The 19,932-nt window shown below is 38.2% G+C and overlaps 1 pseudogene; it reads left to right on the plus strand.

Annotated features, from left to right (window-relative positions):
• The first annotated feature begins 247 nt into the window (after window positions 1–247).
• Window positions 248–2,441, plus strand: LOC107128964 (heat shock protein HSP 90-beta-like; annotated as a pseudogene).
• The last annotated feature ends 17,491 nt before the right edge of the window (window positions 2,442–19,932 follow it).

Genomic DNA, 19,932 nt, shown 5'->3' on the forward strand with positions numbered 1-19,932 from the left:
TATTTTAAAAGTCTCAGCATTGTCCTCTTGTGAAAAGTAGATCTAAAAACAACCATGCATTTGTTTTTTTCTAAATTGAAACATATCAAGTATAAAATGCCTACCAGAATGCCTGGCAGGTAATAGCCACTCATTAAAAGGCAACTTTTGCTCTTGAGTCACTCCCATGCAGCTTTGCGGTCATGTGCATGTTGAACAGTCCCAGCCCACCTTGTTCACTAGCACTTGTTAGTCTTTTCCTTTCAAGATGCATGAGGAGATGCACCATGTAGAGGAGGAGATGGAGACTTTTGTCTTTCAGGCAGAAATTGCCCAACTCATGTCTCTCATCATCAATACCTGCTACTACAAAGAGATTTTCATATGGGAGTTGATCTCTAATGCTTCTGATGCCTTGGACAAGACTTGCTTTGAGAACCTCACAGGACCTTCCAAGTTAGCCAGTGGTAAAGAGCCGAAAATTGACGTCATCACCAACCCTCAGGAACACATCCTAATTTGGTAGACACAGGCAATGGCATGACCAAGGTCGATCTCATAAACAATTTGGGAACTATTGCCAAATCTTGTGTTAAAGCATTTATGGAGGCTTCTCAGGCTGGTGCAGACATTTCCAGGCCTGGGCAATTTGGTGTTGGCTTTTATGCTGGCTACCTGGAGGTAGAATAAGTGGTTGTGATCATAAAGCACAATGATGATGAATACTACGCCTGGGAGTCTATACTAGGGGTCTCTTAACTGTATGTGCTGACCATGTTGATCCCATTGGCAGAGGCACCAAAGTGATCCTCCACTTTAAAGAAGACCAGAGTATTTGTAAGACAGGCAGGTCAAAGAAACACTCGTAGTTTACAGGCTATCCCATCACCCTTTGTTTGGAGAAGGGACGAATGAAGGAAGTCAGTGATGATAAGGCAGAAAAAAAAAAAAAAAAGGTGAGAAAGAAGAGGATGATAAAGATGATGAGAAAAAGCCCAAGAGTGAAGATGTGGGTTCAGGTGAGGAGGATAACAAGGATAAGAAAAAGAAAACCAAGAAGATCAACAACAACAACAACAACAACAAAAATGCATTGATCTGGAAGAACTAAATAAGAACAAGCCCATTTGGATCAGAAAGCCTGATGACATCACCCAGGAAGAGTATGGAGAATTCTATGAGAGCCTTGCCAGTGACTGGGAAGACTGTTTGCCAGTCAAGCACATCTCTGTAGAAGGTCAGTTGGAATTCAGGGCACTGTTATTCATCCCTCATCAGGCTCTCTTTGACCTCTCTGAGAAAAGAGTAGGGCTTTCCTTGACCTCTTTGAGAACAACAGAGAAAAGAAAAACATCAGCCTCTATGTCCGGCATGTGCTATGATGAGCTGACACCAGAGTATCTCAGCTTTATCTGTGGTGTGGTTGACTTTGAAGATCTGCCCCTAAACATCTCCCGAGAAGTGTTCCAGCAGAGCAGAATCCCAAAAGTCCACACAAAAACATTGTAGGGTAGTGCCATGAGCTCTTTTCTGAGCTGGCAGAAGATAAGGAATGTTATAAGAAATTCTATGAAGAAGTCTCTAAAAATCTAAAGGTTGGAATCCATGAGGACTCTATTAACTGGTGATGCCTGTCTGAGCTGCTGCACTATCACACCACCCAGTCTGGAGATGAGATGATATCTCTGTTAGAGCATGTCTCTCACATGGAGACGGGAAGTCCATCTATGACATCACTGGCAAGAGCAAAGAGCAGGTGGCCAACTTTGCTTTTGTGGAGTGAGTGAGGAAGCAGGGATTTGAGACAGTATATATGATCAAGCTCACTGCTGAGCACTGCATGCGGCAGCTCAATAAGTTTGGTGGAAAGAGGCTGGTCTGTTACCTGGTAGGGTCTTAGGCTACCTGAGGATGGAGAAGAAGAAAATGGAGGAGAAGAAGAAAATGGAGGAGAGCAAGGCAAAGTTTGAGAACCTCTGCAAGCTCCTGAAAGAAATCTTGAATAAGAAGATTGAGAAAGTGACAATCTCCAATAGTCTGTTTCTTCATCCTGCTGCACTGTGACTGGCACCTACAGCTGAACAGCAAATGTGAAGTAGATTGTGAAAGCTCAGACACTTTGAGACAACTCTATGACGGGCTACATGATGGCCAAAAAGCACCTGGAGATCAACCTTGACCAACCTACTGTGGAGACACTGCAGCAGAAGGCTGAGGCAGACAAGGACGACAAAGCTGTCAAAGACCTGGTGGTACTGCTGTTTGAAACTGTGGGGCTCTCTTCTGACTTCTCCCCTGAGGATTCCCAGACCTACTCCAATAGCACCTACCATGAACAACCTAGGTCTAGCTATTGATGAAGATAAAGTGGCAGCACAGGAAGCCAGTGCTGCTGTTCCTGATACAATCCTCCTTCCTCACTCAAAGGCGACGAGGATGTGTCTTGCAGGGAGGCAGACTAGGAGTTTATACTTGGAAACCTGTGCCCTCTGAATAGTGTCCCCATGGCTCCCACTGCAGCCTTGAGTGGTCCTGTCTTACCTGGCTCCCTCTGCTGATGTCTTGTGTTTATTCTCTCCTGTCCTTGTGTCTAAGGCAGGAAACAAGGGCCTGCACTCCCATTCCCTCCCTAATTTCACAACAGCATTGGATGTTGCATATTATGGGTTTTTTGTTTATTTTGTTCTGAAATTGAAGTATGCAAAATAAAGAAGATGCAGTTTTATACAAAAAATTTAAAGGGATAACTCTTATTCTTAATAAGCCTTCAGCATCTCTCTTTCTCTTCAATAACTGTTAGTCTCCATCCAATATTTGGCTCTTGTTTGTACACAGCATGGTGGATTTTCTTTTTTGTTGTCTTAGATTTTACCAACTCCTGTTATTCTAATTCAACATCATTGTGTATATTCCTTGCATTTCCAAATAGATAGTAAGCTCCTTGCTGGCAAGGACTACATGCTTATTTGCATTCTTCATTAAAGACATGTTCAGTAGCCACCCTATATGCATTTTTTGATTCATAAACATTCCAATTCCAGGGCAAATCAATGGATGACAAGGTCCTACATGACAGACAAAAATGACATCTAAAAGCAACCTGCACCAAATTTAATATTTTCAATAAAATTATTTTCCCAGTTGTACTGATACATTTATAACAGAACAGGTGACATGAATTGAGCTTCTTAGCTTAATGAAATTACCTGTGTCATCATAGTTCTGGAAAGAAGAAAAATGAATAATATGATTCTGACTCACTAATTCCATTAAAAGAATGAAGAATTTAACTTTCTGAGAAATAAAACTTCTGCTTTGAAAAATCCACAGGACTTAGTGCTGTTGTCTTTAAATTAATGATATAACCCCTTAGCTATAAGAAGCAGATATTGTACAGGTGTAAAAAGAAACAAGCAGCCATGTAGAGAAAAAATAACTGCATTTCTGGAATGGAAAGTAATCAGCCTGGAAATGTAAGAAATCGAGTAGGAAATGAAAGAGAATCTTAACAAAGCATCAATATGCCAATTCTTGCCAATGGTTCTGTTCATTCAGGCAGGTAGTGAATGTTACAATTTGAGATTTTTTTAAGGAGGAATAGTTTGAAAGCTGTTTGTGTCATAGTGTCAGGGTTTTTAGAAGCTGTCCCTCTGCTTATGGCTAATATTTTATGTAGCAGTGATATAAAGAAAAGATATTAAGTTATATGTATTTGAAATATTAACCACTGCTTCCAAGAAGGAATTATTCTTGCCCACTTAGCTCCTGAGCACTTGTGAACGGGCAGAGTCCAGGACATAAGGAAACGAAAATGAGAACAGAATTAGCAAGGATAAATTGGCCTAACTGACAAAGCTCTTATCCAGAGACCAGAGAGGAGAGACTGCAAAGGAGACTGCGAGGAAAGGTTTGGGGACCTTGGAATGAAAGAAGGGAGAGATTTTAGAGTAGCTCACTGGGGTTTGAAAAAGGCAAGGTGAGAAGAACATTAATTGCAAAAGATCTGTATCTTTTGTGCCTGTATCTGATATTCCTCTTTTGCCATTTTTGTGAGTGGCAAATGTAATAATAACGTGTACAATGGTTAATGCTGGTTTCATCAGCTGAGAACCACATCCTGCTTTAGAAAAGTCAGGAAACAAAAGAAAGCCCTCCCCTTCCTAAGAGCCCTCTATCTGCTTCCTAGGGGCTGCACCTTAGTGTTTGGGGTAACTCAGTGTACTAGTCCGTTTTCACACCGCTAATAAAGACATACCCAAGACTGGGAAGAAAAAGAGGTTTAACTGGACTTACAGTTCCATATGGCTGGGGAGGCCTCAGAATCATGGTGGGAGGTAAAGGCACTTCTTGCATGGCAGTAGCAAAAGAAAAATGAGAGAAATGCAAAACCGGAAACCCCTGATAAAACCATCAGATCTCATGAGACTTATTCACTATCACGAGAACAGTAGGGTGGAAACCGCCCTCATGATTCAAATTATCTTGCACCGGGTCCTTCCCACAATCCATGGGAATTATGGGAGTACAATTCAAGATGAGATTTGGGTGGAGACACAGAGCCAAACCATACCACTTAGTATAATAACAGCAGCAGCCCCAACAGCTGCTAATAATTTTTATTGAACACTTACTGCGTGCTAGTGGGAAATGAATGAGTGCTGAGCACTCACATGGATCATCTCATTTTATTCTCACAGAAATATTTTGTGCTAAGTGCCATGATTATCACAAAATTAAAAAAAAAAAAAAGGCAACTGAGGATTATAGTGGCTAAGTAATTTTCCAATTGCACGCATACCAGTTTAGTGGTAGGGCATTGTTAGACTCCAAATCTATCACCTAAACTGCTACAAGGTTCTATACAATAAAATAGCAAACTCTGAGATGCATTTGTTGGGCACCACCAGGAAAGGCAAAGGCAAGATAATTCTAAAGGTCATGCTGCACTGTGATATTTTAGCATATTCTCACTAATAAAGAAGGAAAGGTATTCTGTTCTCAGTTGTTTTCAAACCTACATGTTAGTATTTTTGCCATAATAGGACAATTAGCTTCATTCTATTCAGCTTAACTTCTAAACTGAGAATCACAGAATGGTAGAACAAGATAGTAGTTTAGATAATATGCCTGATCCTTCCTTACAAATGAAGAAACCGAGGCCTAGAGAGATCCTATAACACTTAGTGACCAAGCCAGGACTAGAACCATGATCTTCAACTTTCTTTGGTTTTTTAAAGATAGAGTCTTGCTCTATCATCCAGGCTGGAGTGCAGTGGCACGATCTCAGCTCACTGCAACCTCCACTTCCAGAGTTCAAGTGATTCTTGTGCCTCAGCCACTGGAGTACCTGGGATTACATGCATGGGCCACCGTGCCCAGCCCATGATCTTCAACTTTGAAACTTGGGTTTGTTCCACTCTAGCACATTGATATGATGGGTAGCATATTTCATTTTAACCCTGCTGGACGACTGTTTAATTGAAGGTACCCCTTGTCAGCCCTAGTAATCACAGAAGATTCCTAGTAACAGACTCTAGAGATTTAAATAAGTGGTTCAAATTATCACCTGACCTACAGAATGGAAGACAATATTTGCAAACCACATATCCAACCAAGGACTGGTATTTAGAATATGCTTAAAAACTGTCAAAACCCAATGTCAAAAGAACATGCAATCCCAATTTGCACACGGGCAAAAGACACAGACATTTCACCAAAAAGGATATATAGATTCTGAGTAGCACATGAAAAGATATTCAACATCATTGGCCATTATAGAAATTCAAATTAAAACCACAATAAGATATAATTACACAGCTATCAGAACGGTTAAAATAATAGTGAGAACAACAAAGACTTCCGAGGATTAGGAGGAACTGAATCACTGATAAATTGCTGATAGGCATGTAAAATGGTCCAGGCACTGTGGAAAACAGTTTGGCAGTCTGTTAAGAAACTAAACATGCAAGTCCCATATGACCCAGCAATTGCACCCTTGGGGATTTATCCTAGAGAAATGAAAACTTATGTGTACTAAAATTCCTGTATGTGAATGTTTATAGCAGCTTTATTCATAATAGTTAAGAACTGGAAACAATCCAGATGTCCTTCAGCAGAGAATGGGTAAACAAATAATAGTGTATATGCAGTGAAATTCTAGGAATGAAGTATTGATACATAAAGCAACCAGGCTGAATTTCCAGAGAATTATGTTGAGTGAAAAAAGCCAATCCCCAATGTTAATACATTGTATCATTTTATGTATATAACAAACTTGATGTGAAAAAAATAGATAGAGGGAAAACAAGTTAGTATTTGCCAGGAGTTAAAAAGAGGATGGGCATGGGAGGGAAACGCTGTGTCTATAAAAGCTCACACGAAAAATCCTATTTTAGTCACCTCCTCTGCACCCCATTAGTAAGAGGGATATGGGAATTGCCCAACACTGGACTAATGAGATTGACAGCAGTTTACTAGTCACACATACTCACAGCCAGGGAGAGGAGGACACCGTGCATGCAGAATCACATGGGAGCATGTGCACCCTGGAACGGAGTGAACACCCAGCAGCTGTTGGAGTCACACTTTGTACCACCAAGACAATGGGGTGATGACCCTTAGTTCCCATCGGAGGATGTGGTTGCGTTATTTGAATATGTTTGCTGTCTTGCAGGAAGCTGAAACATTCCACTTAGGAATAAGCAGAAATTGTGCATGGTCCCCATGATAAGGAGGGCCTTTTGGTTAGGGGGCTTTATCCACAGGAGGAGAGTAGGGAGGAGAGTTTGTGGCTAGGCCACTTGAATTCCTCCTGGTTTTCTCCAGGCACATACAACAATGGGCCTTAATTTTAGGCTCTTCACCACAAATCCCATAGTAAAGGAAATATTCTGTATGTTGGCTGCATCAGTGGAAATAACCTTGTTGTGATAGGATACTATAGATTTGCAAGACATTACCACTGGAGGAAATTGGGCAGGACAAACAGCCAGGAGTAGTATAGTGGATTAGAAGAGAAAGAGACTTTGCCGTCACTTGGTCTTATTTCAGAAATAGAAATCAGTTCTGAAACACTGGTAGGACAGCTTCCAGAACACTTGCAAATCTCAAAAGATTATTACAAAAATTAGCAATTATTCTTTTTATGCATTTTTCACCTTCTATTGTCCATTAGTTTTTGTACATAAATTAAGAGGTGCAAAAGAGGTAAAAGAGATGGTACTCTTTCCTGAGGTAGGTCCGGTTTGGCAGTTTCTAAACATACAAATGCATCAGAGAAACTATAAGATAACATAATCCAGTGTGGTTCTCGCTAGTACAATACAAAGGTGCTCAGTGAGGGCTGAGAGAGTTTAGGATTTGGTGTACCCATCTAGCAGGGAAAAGCAATGCATAGTCATCATAATAGAATTGTGCAGAGAGAAAGGAAAAAGAATAGACTTTGAGGTATAAGTAGATGCCACAAAATGTACAAAAATATGTATGTTCAGGGACAACAATTAACCAAGTTCAAAAAGAAGTTGCTTTGATAAGTATAGCTCAGTGGCTAAACTGTCAGATTATAGAATTGAACTGCCTGGCTTCAAATACGGATATTTCCTCTTCACCAACTATTTAACTTTGGACAAGCTATACAACTTTTCGAAGGCTCATTTCCTTATCCATAAGAAGGAATAAAAACAGTACTAATAGCCCTTTTTCAAAAAAAATAAATGTAGAGACAGGCTCTTGCTGTGTTGCTCAGGCTGGAGTACAGTGGCACAATCGTAGCTCACTGCATCCTTGAACTCCTGGGCTTAATTCATCCTCTCACCTCAGCCTCCAGAGTAGCTGGGACTACAGGCATGTGTCACCATGCCTGGCTAATTTTTTAAAATGTTTTTATAGAGATAGGGGCTTTCTATGTTGCTCAGGCTGGTTTTAAACTCCTGGCCTCAAGTAATCCTCCCGCCTTGGCTTCCCAAAGTGTTGAGATTACAGGCGTGAGCTACCTCACTGGCCTAATACTTCTTTTTTATAGGATGGTTGTAACGTTCCAAAGTGAAAATGGGTACAAAGATTTCCTCACAGTGCCTAACATATAATTTGTGCTTGATAATCACTAACAACAATATACAAGGTGCATAGGTATGATTGCACCAGATAATCAGGCATTTAAAATGTCAGAATCAGAAATCTCAACTTGACGGGCCCAGGCAATGATGAAGAGCCATGGAACATTTTTCAAAAGGGTTTACAATTCATTGGATAAAATATGAAGACTGAAACATTTGTTGATACACTAGAACTCTTCCCAATTGTTGCTTTTCACAATCACTCAACAACATAGTCATTATTTTCTCTTCCTCACAGATAAGGAAACTGAGGCTCAAAGGCAGTGAGTTGCTCAAGTTTGTACACAGAGAAAAGCAAGCACCAGTATTCTAGTTCCTTGCCCAGAGCTCTTTTATATCACTCATGGCTTTCATTATAGATGGATATCCATTTATCATCTATAACCACAGATTGTTGTTGATGGATGGCTACTCCTGAAACAAGCTTCCCATCAGCACAGGGAATGAATGGTGCACATTTGAAAACGTAAGCAAATAGAGTAAGTGAAAGGTCATTATTTTATTTATTTATTTATTCTTGAGACAAGAGTCTCACTCTGTCGGCCAGGCAGGAGTGCAGTAGCAAAATCTCAGCTCACTGCAACCTCTGTCTCCTGGGCTCAAGCAATTCTCCTGCCTCAGTCTCCCAAGTAGCTGAGATTACAGGTGTGTGCCACCTCACCTGGGTAGTTTTTGTATTTTTAGTAGAGACAGGGTTTCACCATGTTGGCCTGGCTGGTCTCAAACTCCTGACCTCAGGTAATCCACCCTTCTCAGCCTCCCAAAGTGCTGGGATTACAGGCATTAGCCAACATGCCCGGCTGAAAGGTCATTATTACATATAATGAAAGTAATCATTTAGAATCATTAATCTTGTAGAATAAATGATAGAAGGAAGAGAGGTTGAAGCTGGTTGACCATGATATCACAATGAGCCAAGAATATTAGAAGAATCTCTTCCTTGGTGTTATTGGTTATTGAAACAGACAGAAAGAACAACTGGAAACATTTGAAGGAAGAACCTATACAAAAATCAATGTATATTTCAAGGCAAATGTTCTCAATCTCAGAACAGTGACTTCCACACTTTGATATTTTGTATACTGATTAAATTACCTCTTCCCAAATGTTCCCCCCAAAATTAAAAACCACCTTCAATGTAATTATGAGGAGCCAAAGATCCTTAAGTCACTATTCAATTATAATGATTAGTATGAAATGCTACTATTATCTCCCCATGTGGACAAAGGTCCTAGCCACATGCAAGCTTTTGAGAGGTTCTTCGTCTAATTTTCTTTCTCCTAAACCACACATTTTCTAGGAGAATGGTAATTATATTGTAAACATTTGGCTTTGCCATTGTTGCTAACAGCATTACAATTCTCTAACAATAAACCTGAAATTTTCCATGAAATACAAACACAATCGGCTGTCAAAGCCCTTTTTAGTTCACAAAGACTTAGAAAAAAGAATTCTTGGATTTTTCTCAAAAATACACAAAAAGAAATGACATTTTAATAGTTCTTTTCCTTGTTTCAATGTTTTAATGAATCTTATCTATAATTTCCAATTCTGAATATTACTGACTGAGCAATCACATTCTTCTCGTATTTTAGCATGCAGGTGAATTTGACAATTAGAAATTTATTTATTTGACAATTAGAAACATGATTAACTATAAATTCAAGGCTTGGCTTTGATTTCTAAAGAAATGAGCTACACTAAGTTTTAGAATAATGTAGCGATAGTGAAGGAAAATAAAAACAATGCGATAAGGTGTAAAACTGACTAGAAAACAATATAAGTCCAAAGAGCTAATTTAGTTCACCAATAATCATAGAGCTAATTTCTAACTTTGGCAAAACTTACTTTTAAAATTTCTCTGATATATAGGCAAAAACTGTGGTCAGTACTTCAGAACTGAAAGATTTAGTCACTCTGATGAGATAGTAGAATTTCCATATACGTAACGGAACCCAAATTAATTTGGGAATGTTTAGAGTGTTTTTACCCCCTCCACAGAGAGTTTCTCGATTGGCGCAACTGTCTTCTCTCTTCCTTCCACTTCCTAACAAGCAGATATTCCATCCCATTATTTTGTAAAGAAGCTACGCCGATTTATAGGATACAGGAATGGATGGAGAAGTAGGGGAGAGGAGACCTAGAAAGGACTGGATGCTATAGGGATGGAAAAAGATCTGAAAATTTTGTGGACAGGGAAACTTTGTAGCACATGTGAGGGAAGTGGGTAGATAAGATAACAAAATGCTACTATCTCCACCGAAAATGTTGCTAGATCCCCTTTTTGTAGGGTTCCCAGATGCAAAAACATTTACAGGATTCACAGTTAAATTTCAAGTAAACAACAAATAATTTTTTAGGATATACATGTACCAAAGATCATTGGATCATTCCATACATTTTATTTTCCTTTTCTTTCTTTTCTTTCTGTTTCTTTTCAAATATTTTGGCTAAATCTAGCAGCCCTGTCTGACATTTTTGATTAATGGATAGGTTCTTTTAAAATTTGACATGGTCTTCTCTGAGATAGGACGAGGCAAACACAGCTTTTAATGGGCCTCATTTTGAACAATAAACATAAGGCCAATGTCTTGGGAAATTCCTGAAGTTGAGTAAAACCTGGCTCTCGAATATCTTAAATTTGCTGTGATAGATCCTTGGTATCCAAAGGTCTGAGTGTTTAAGCATGAGCAAACTAACAATAATAATAATTTAATAAAAGTTCAAAACTTCATAAAATGTAATAATATAATCTGTTGCAATAAACTTATTTTTGTTTCCCAGGGAGTTCATCCCATAATTAAAGCAATTATGGAAAGAAACAGATGTATACAGTAAGGTCAGCTTTACTATAATTATTCACTCTCTATATTTAGATTAAATTTTTAAAGAAAAAAACAAAGTTCATTTCCACAGCAGAACAGAGAAGGATTGTTCAATTGCAATTTTACTTACATATTTTAAAATTTAAATTTTGAGAAATTATATGCATGAAGTTGTGATTTAGTTTTCTTTTTGAGTTCATCAAAGAGCGATAGAACTGTCCATGAAATATGGGGCATCACTGCATTCAAATGGTGCTATAATTAATCACAATAAGTTTTTTTAACAGTTTAGGAAAATATAGAATACCCATACTATAAGCTCTCTGCCTCAGCCATCTGTATTTTACTGTTCTAGTAGATTAAACAGGTATCATTAGAAATAAAAGTTGAAGGTCTTTTGTTTCTTTTTCTTTTTAGCTTTTCTAATGGATTTCTCTTCTACCCTTAGATGTTGGTACTTATTCCTATATTCTGCCTACAAACCTTGGACAGCCCTTCACTGAACTTCAGATAAGGCTCCAAGTGCCTTTCCTGTCTGACAAGGCTCCTTGTCATGTGAGCCCTGCTACCCTCTGAGATCAACCCTTGCTCCCTTTTAGTTCAGGAACATTGAACATGGTGATCTTTCTGGGTAGAAAGCAAACCCTTCCCAACTTCTGCAACCCTATCAAACTAACTCCTACTTATTCTCCCTGTCTCTGCTTAGAAGACACTTCTTCTGAGAAGCCATGCTTAACCAAGATGGACCAGGTGAACCTATAATTAGCTCCAATCTTGACCTTACATGAGACACAACAATTACTCAAATCAATTGTAAATGTTCATTTGTTCATATGTCCCACTAGGGAGAAAGTTCCTTTAGGACAGAATCTTATTTATAACATTATCTCTAGTAACTTAACACAGTCTTCACATAGAACGAGTCCTCAATAACTATTGTTGAATGAATGAGCAAATAAATGATGTTTGTGCTGTTAGGAATGTAATTTGCTCCAGCAGATTTTCCAATGGCAAACTGGTTGCATCAGCAATGCAAACACAGCCATTCCAACTAAAAACCACTGAATATTGCTACTATTAGCAAAAAATCAGTGGAATTCAGGCATCAATGTTTTGTCTGCTTTTGGTACAATCTGTTCCTTTGAAAAATACCCATAGAAATGTGGTTTACTTCAGATGCAGCCAACTGTGCTCCTCTCCTGTGTCACGAATTACAGCTGTGAAGCTATATTAGTTTCTATCATCACTGAATAGAGTAATACCACCATCTATTAAATCCCCCACCTTGGGAAGTCATGCGAATGGCTCAGACATCTATGCAAACTATCAATCAATGAATGGTTCAGTTCATTTTTAATTTTGAGTCACACTGCAACTGAGGCTGTGGCCACAAAGTCAATATTTGACCATTGGAAGCTTAAATTGTTATCCAGGGTGATAACTGTTCAATTGGTCAATTGCCCAGAAGATAATCCCATTGGCTGCGCTAATAACAGACATAATTAGTTGTATTTAAAAAATATTTTTAGTATTTTGAAGGCTGGTTCAAATAGACCAATTAAAATCTGCTCATTGGCTGAGCAATCAACCTGCCAATATCAGCCATGAGTCACTACCGAGACTCAGATGATGGTGAGTGGGTTAAGATGAAAAATTTGATAATTGATATATGTTTCTACATTTGCTTATATGTCCTTTAAATGGAGGAAGACTAGAATAGGAAATAAGAAGATCCTGATATTTGCCTGAGTCTGATTTTGCGGAAAACAAAACAGAAAATCAAATAAATAAATACATTCATACTTATTTAAAAACAAAAAGGTGTTTTCCTCTCCCTCCAATTATTAATAACTTAATATGGCAGGATAAGCTCAATTATTATATATATTAATTCAAAATAGCCTAAAAGTAAGGTGTTCTCCTATATTGTTCTAGCTTAGTGATAGGCATCATAACATATAACCTTCATTCATGGAGAGCTTAGACAACATGGAGCAGTTTCAGCAATTTTCATAATTTACTATCATTGTTGGGATGAGATGCGATAGCAGTGATGATCTTATATGACTGCTTCTTGAGTGATCCGGGATATATAACCCAACTGAGTTTAAATACCAGCTAACTACCTTTAAAGTGCCTAGGGAATTGAAGTAACTATATTTCTGAATATTTGTACCAAAGAGGATCAACCTATCAGATTTGATATAGGCTTTCCACTTATCTATTTTGTTCTGAGCACTACCCATTGGAAAGCTCTCTGGTGTTATTTTAAATCCTGTTGTGATAAACTGATTAGACACTGATGGAATATATTCAGCCAGATGTAATGGGAAAAAAAATACCTGGGCTTCACCTGGGCTATTTTCTTGAGCTTTATAAAAGAAATACCAAATAGTTAATGTTGCCTTGGTATTTAGTATCTTAGTCTGGGGAACCTTGGAAATAATCTATCCCATATACATCAAGCATGGCATAAACAAGCTTCAGTTAAGGACAGACTGCATCTATGAAAGTGTTTCCATAAGATCATGGTACCATATTTTTAGCGTACCGTTTCTATGTTTAGATATAAGTTACACACATACCATTGTGTCACAATTGCCTGCGGTATCCGGGACAGTCACCTGCAGTACAGGTTTGCTGCCTAGGAGCAATAGGTTGTACCGTATAGCCGAGGTGTGTAGTGGCCCATATTATACAGGTTTCTGTCACTCTATGATGTTCACACAACAAAGGCATCATCCTATCAGTGCATTTCTCAGAATATAGCCCTGTTGTAAAGCGAAACATGACTGTATCTTCAGTTGATTTATATTTTCTGATTACATAAGGATGTCTGTTAAGAAATGCCAAAAGATAATTATAAGAAAGCTCAATTAATTCATAAATGTGGCCTCTGAGTCTTCCAAATTCTTAGCCATTTTGCTTTCAGGAAACGTGTACTGAGTCACAGTGTCATTTTTTTTTAAAAAGCATTTTAACTGTCTTAGAGTCTGACAGATGTATAACAGAAAGCATTTGAAAGGGAAATGTTTTACTTAAGTAAGTTACAATGCTAAAAACACTGTCAAAACAGTACAAAATACTTCACTTCAAATCATTAGCGCTTTAAAAACACACCACCTAGAATGCATAACTCCCCAAATCATCAACTAATCCTCATTTCGGAATTGTTAGTAATTGACAAGGATATGGCGTTCTTTTGGAGTGAAAAAGTCCAAAAGAAAATAACCAAACTAACTAGGGATGATCCCTCTAGCACCTGCTTTTATTGCTAGTGCAACACTGACCTAAGGTATTTGGGATGGGAACTTCTCCTGGATATACATGTTGGAGAACAACCCTGTATCCTCAAGGACTCCAATCTGGAAATCTTACTCCTTAACCCATGATTTTTCATTGAAGCAAAGCAATCAAATACCTACCAATGTCTCCAAATGGCTAGGGGACCTCCTTACTTGACTTTGAGTATCATTTGTGTTCAGAAGCTTCCATTATTATCATTTATAGACTTCAGGATTAGAGACTCACAGTCACCCCTTTCTTTCAGCTCTAAAATGTGGAAATAATCTAAATGTATCCCAGACTACTTTATTTTAAAATGTAGCCCTTTCAACCCAACCCAACCCAGCTCTCTCTCTTGCTAGATTTAATTTTCTCCATAGCAGAAAGCACCATCAGACCTATGAAGTATTTCATTCATTTATCTATCTCTACTAACTAGGATGTAAGCTCACATAATGAAGGGGTTTTGTCCATTTTCTGTTCATTGCTGTACCCCCAGAAACTCATTAAGTATGCAGGCCTAACAAATACCTGTTGAATAGAAATGAGTCACTGTATACACATACAATAATAAACTACTATTTAATCAAGGCAGTCAAGTGGAAATCAAATCTAGACTTGGGGAAGGAGAGATTTAATTCAAAAAAGCTACTGAAATATGAGGAAATAAGAAGAGGGGTCACTGCATTTGAGAGATCACTCTGATCCAAAGATTGGCGGATGTCTCAAAGATCAGGCAAAAGAAGGTTTTTGCTTTGTCGGAGAGAGTAAACAAGATTAGAAAGAACTGAGTGTGGGAAAGGGAGTGAGCAGGTGTCATCTTTGCAAGGTTGGTCAGAGAATCTTTTTCCCTGAAGTCAACCCATTCTTCACAGGGACTGTTAAGAAGGTGCTGTTCTGCATTCTAATGGTGGCTCAGGATGAGTCAATGTCCCAGGGCCTATGGGAGTGAGAAGCCTGATTACAGTTTGGTCAAGTCAAGCTAACAGGTATTTTGTCCAGATTGTCCAATGGAGGCCGAACATTTCAGCTAATCATTGATGAGATAATGAATGAGGATTTGCAGAGTCTGTGTTTGACTTTGACCTAACTAAACAAGGTGAGGGAGCATCTGCAGATCTTATAAAAGTAATATGAAAGGTCATATGTGATTTTTTGCAGTAAGTCATTTCCCCTAAAATAAAAAGATGGTGGGATTTCTTGACTGCTGCTATTTTCCAGGAGCATAGGACTTGGATAAAGTTAAACATTTTCAAGTGGTTTAGTTCTATACTACCACCAATGAAAAAAGAAAAAAGTTCCAAGTAAAAAATGTAATCAAACAAGAAATGAAACATATAGAAACTGTGTTGTACATCCCATATATCAAGTATATATTGTGTTATATATTTTTTCTCATTCCAGCTCCGTCACTTAGTAGAAGTTGCCTCATTCACATATTTACCATGATACTAAACACGAAGACAACAACATGGAAATGTGTGCAATTTTGCCGGCTATTCCTTTCTGTGAGCACCTGCCCCAAATGAATGGGAGATGGGAATATATTCTTCCCAAGTTTCATGGTACTAATTGCAATTCTCCTATTTTTTATATACAAGGAAACTCATGCACAAACCAGCTACTTTTATGTAGTGTCTCCATCTTAGTAAATGACAAGTTGACAGGTTCAGTTGCTTTGGCCCCCAGTCTGAGGCCATCCTTACTCCTCCTGTTTTGTCCACACTACATATTGAATCTACCCACAAATCCCATCGCTTCTACCTTTAAAACACATGTGGAATCTGACCACTTTTCAGCAGTCACTCCCCTACCCTGGTCTGAGGACATCAGTTGTGTTTTTCTAATTGCCTCCTTCATGCCTGCATGATCCTTCAGCAGAGCTTCTGTCTCCCTGCTCCTTCTGCCTAGAATGTCCTCTCCCCATCACAGCTCTCTCCCGAATCTCTGGTTCTTGCCTCTGATGTCACCCATCAGAGAAGTCTTCACTGATCATCCCATGTACCTATGTAAAATAACAACCTCCTTATCCCTTAGCATTCCCTTCCTCTGCTTTATTTTTCGCTATAGCACTACCTACTTGGATTCATTCATTCTTTCTCTCTCACTTTATTACTGATTGTTTTCATTGCTATATCTCCAGCACCTAAAACAGCATCTGATACAGACAAGGATTTCAATAGATATTTGTTGAATAATAAATGATTTATATTTTAATGAAATTTAAAGTTCTCTGTACAACTCTTTTGCTTTGGGAGATTAGAAGGAAAAAAGAAGAGCAAATTGTTAGCACTGCTAAAGAATTTTTCACAGATTTTCATGATTATTACCTCTTAGAAAAAAGAAAAACACCTACCACACTGAAATAAAATATCACATTTTTGTTGTTGTTTAAACTCAATTATGAATCTTACATAAGTGCTGTAATACCAGGCTTACTTTTTTCTTTCTTTTTTTTTTTTGGAGAAAGTGTCTTGCTCTGTCACCCAGGCTGGATTGCTGTGGCATGATCTCGGCTCACTGCAATCTCTGCCTCCCAGGATCAAGCCATCCTCCCACCTCAGCCTCCTGAGTAGCTGGGACTAGAGATGCACATCACCACGCCTAACTAATATTTTGTATTTTTTTTTTTTTTTGCAGTGACAGGGTTTCACCATGTTGTCCAGGCTAGTCTTGAACTCCTGAGCTCAAGCGATCCACCTGCCTCCCAAAGTGCACCTGGCCTAAGCTTACATTTTAAGCACCATTCAGATGGTTATCATTTCAGATCCTACTCATCATTATATACCCAGTATCTGCTACAGGAAAAAAGGTTGGCACAACTCGAACAGAAAAAGTTTAGATTTTCTAAATTTGTATTTTCCATTAGTTGGGCCACTAGTCATTAGTTCCATATTCTATATACTCCCCAGGTTGGTTCAGGAAGATAAGGCACTGAGAGATATGCTCCAGCTCCTAAGGGAAAATTCTGATAAGGGCTGGACCAATTAGGAGTAAGCCATGCTTTTATGGAGAGGGATATGAAGAGGGATGCCTACAAAAGGTCTAAGATCTGAACCCAGACAGAACCTTGTAGAAATGGCATAAAATCTGTTCTGTTTGCATGATGTTCTAAGATCTGAGTCTACATCTCACTCCCCTTGAGTAGGAGCCTTGGCCAGGCCCAATTGTGCAGTAAACCATTGATAGGATTTCATTCACAGCTGCATTCATTGTTGGGAGAAGGAAGCTAGGACCATGGGAAAATCTTGTCCAGGGATGAGAAGTGGAAGAATAAGTCTAAGAACCTAGATGTGAATTTCCTTTATTGATAAAAATCCAATAAATAAACCTCTCTATGAGTGGCCTAGGGAGAATAGAAATAAAAACTCTGAATTTCTTAGACTGGTTCAAATCTATAATTCATCCGAAAAAAAGTTTTCATCTTGATAATAATAAAATAAATTGATATTAATATTTCATAATTTTTGTGCTTATTAAAATATAATTATCAACCTGGTGCCAAAGATTTACAAAAAGTAGGCAGTCACAAGACTCATAGAAGTGTAAATTAGTACAAAGTTTGTAGAGGGCAAATTGGTAATATGCATCCCAACCATTACCATGTCCATGCCCTTTTCATCTACACATTTCATTTCTAGGATTTCTATTGTGCCCTTCTGTCCAAAATTTATAGATGTGCAAAAATAATTTACATAGAAGATATTTTTCAAGGTTGTTTAAAATAGCAAAAATTTGGAAGCAATCTAAATGTCCAACAAAGATGAATAATTTTAAAAATTACAGAGTATCCATGAACTAAAGTGTATTATTAAAGTATATTATTCTTTTAAAAATACTGTGTAGGGCAAACTGTAAGCTGGTCAAACAAAGAATAAATTACCCAGGCCAGGCTTGGGAGTTGCCAGTTTAAAATCTCTTAAACTCAACATAAACATAGAGTTCTTCCTGCTTGTGTTTGTTTTGTTCTTTCAGCCTGGAACATTTTTCTTTGCCTAACTCATCATCCTCTACCACCAAAACTGTCCTCTTTCTTCAAATCTCGTCTCTTTCTTTGATTTTAAATATTTTAATACCTTTAATTCATTTCCAACTTCAAAGTATTTTTGTAATTTTGATGTATAAATTGAGATTTCTAATATTTCTTCCACATCAGAAGATCCAACAGTACAAGGCCAGTGTTCTCACATGGAATTAATGGGTTGGAGCCAGGTGATGGTGAGAATGTTTAACAACCATTAGAACACCAGCACCAAGCAGGCAGAGGAGCCTCCAGCTGCAGTGCTGGAGCATGGCTCTGGTTTTTAACTTCTAGTTGTTGGATCACTGGGTCATCCTAGTAGTTCCTGGGAGATCATGTGGGGGCTTCTTGGGGAATAGAGCACTCATGAACTCTGGGTAAAACAATTTACCCACAGTTGTGTGTCTTGCGTTAAGAATGTTTTCAAATAAAAAGAACAAGTGTAATCAGAGACTTGCTCAAGACCCCAGAGGTGACTCTGAGTCCAGTGATCTTTCCATTCTTTCGTTCAATCCAGAAGAAAGAATGTCACTTTGAATTCTAATAGAATATTAAAGGACAAATTGGAGACAGGAAGCAAAAACAAATTGTTGTAGTCTGTGTGTCCAATAAATGAGGTGGCTGGGAGAACCAATGAAGATCATGGGATTGACAAGAGAGGAACACATGTCTCCATTTCTGCCCATCAAAAGCTTCTAGAGATGAAAGAAGGCAACTACTACATGGTTTTTTAATGGATGCAATTTGTACTTAGAAGAAAACAGCCTTTTGTAGATTAGCATTCAAGGAAATTCTGCTTTCTTTTTCTGGTCTACTGACCTTAACAGGGTTTCATTTATTTTGTGCTCTGTTGCTTTCACGTTTAAACACCATTTGCTCTCCCCACAATAAAGTATAACAATGATAAAAACTAAGTTTCAAAAAGGTTTCTAAGCATACCATTGAAACTGTTACATTTCTCCTCAAAAGCAACATATTCGACTCCCCCTTTTATTAACTCTAAATACATTCAATTATTGTGCAAAGTTCCCAAACTTCATTTCAAAGGCAGCCATCTGGGAAGGAAGTCATGCTCAGAAACTTTTCCAGAACCAGTCTTCAAACTAGATACCTTCAATGTACAATACAGTGTAATTCTGGTCCCCTGACTACACTGATGGGTTCAGAAATGCATACAAGACGTTTTTTTGTCTTGGAGCTGGGAAGCTTTTGCTAGAACTATATAGGAAGAGAAGCTTCCCCCATGGAATTTCTGAGATTTCTTTCCTTATAATGCATAAAAATGCCTGATAGGCTCCTCAGGACCTTATATCATCAGTCTTCATCTTTGGAGCCAAGAAAGAGAGGCAGAATCTGGAAATGACTTGATCTCATGGATGCAACCATGTCTGAAACTATTGTACTCCCATTAACCATTTTTTTTTTTTGGACTAGAGCCAGTCTGAACTGAGATTTTGGTACTTGATGAATACATTTGAGATTAAATCTCGTGAATATGTGTGATGGTGTTGTTACTAACTACTGATTACAAAAAGTGACAAATGGACCATTTCCTTCAACATACAACTTCAAAATACTGAAAAGAATAAACTAAAACTGCCAAAAAAAAAGGGAGAGGAGGGGAATGATTAAATTAGCCACATAGGAAAGTCATCTGTCCATAAGCACTCTCAAAATAATTGATCCTATTTGAAGACTGTATTAGTTC

The sequence above is a fragment of the Macaca fascicularis genome, chromosome 2 (assembly GCF_037993035.2).
Source record: "Macaca fascicularis isolate 582-1 chromosome 2, T2T-MFA8v1.1".
NCBI classification, from domain to species: domain Eukaryota; kingdom Metazoa; phylum Chordata; class Mammalia; order Primates; family Cercopithecidae; genus Macaca; species Macaca fascicularis.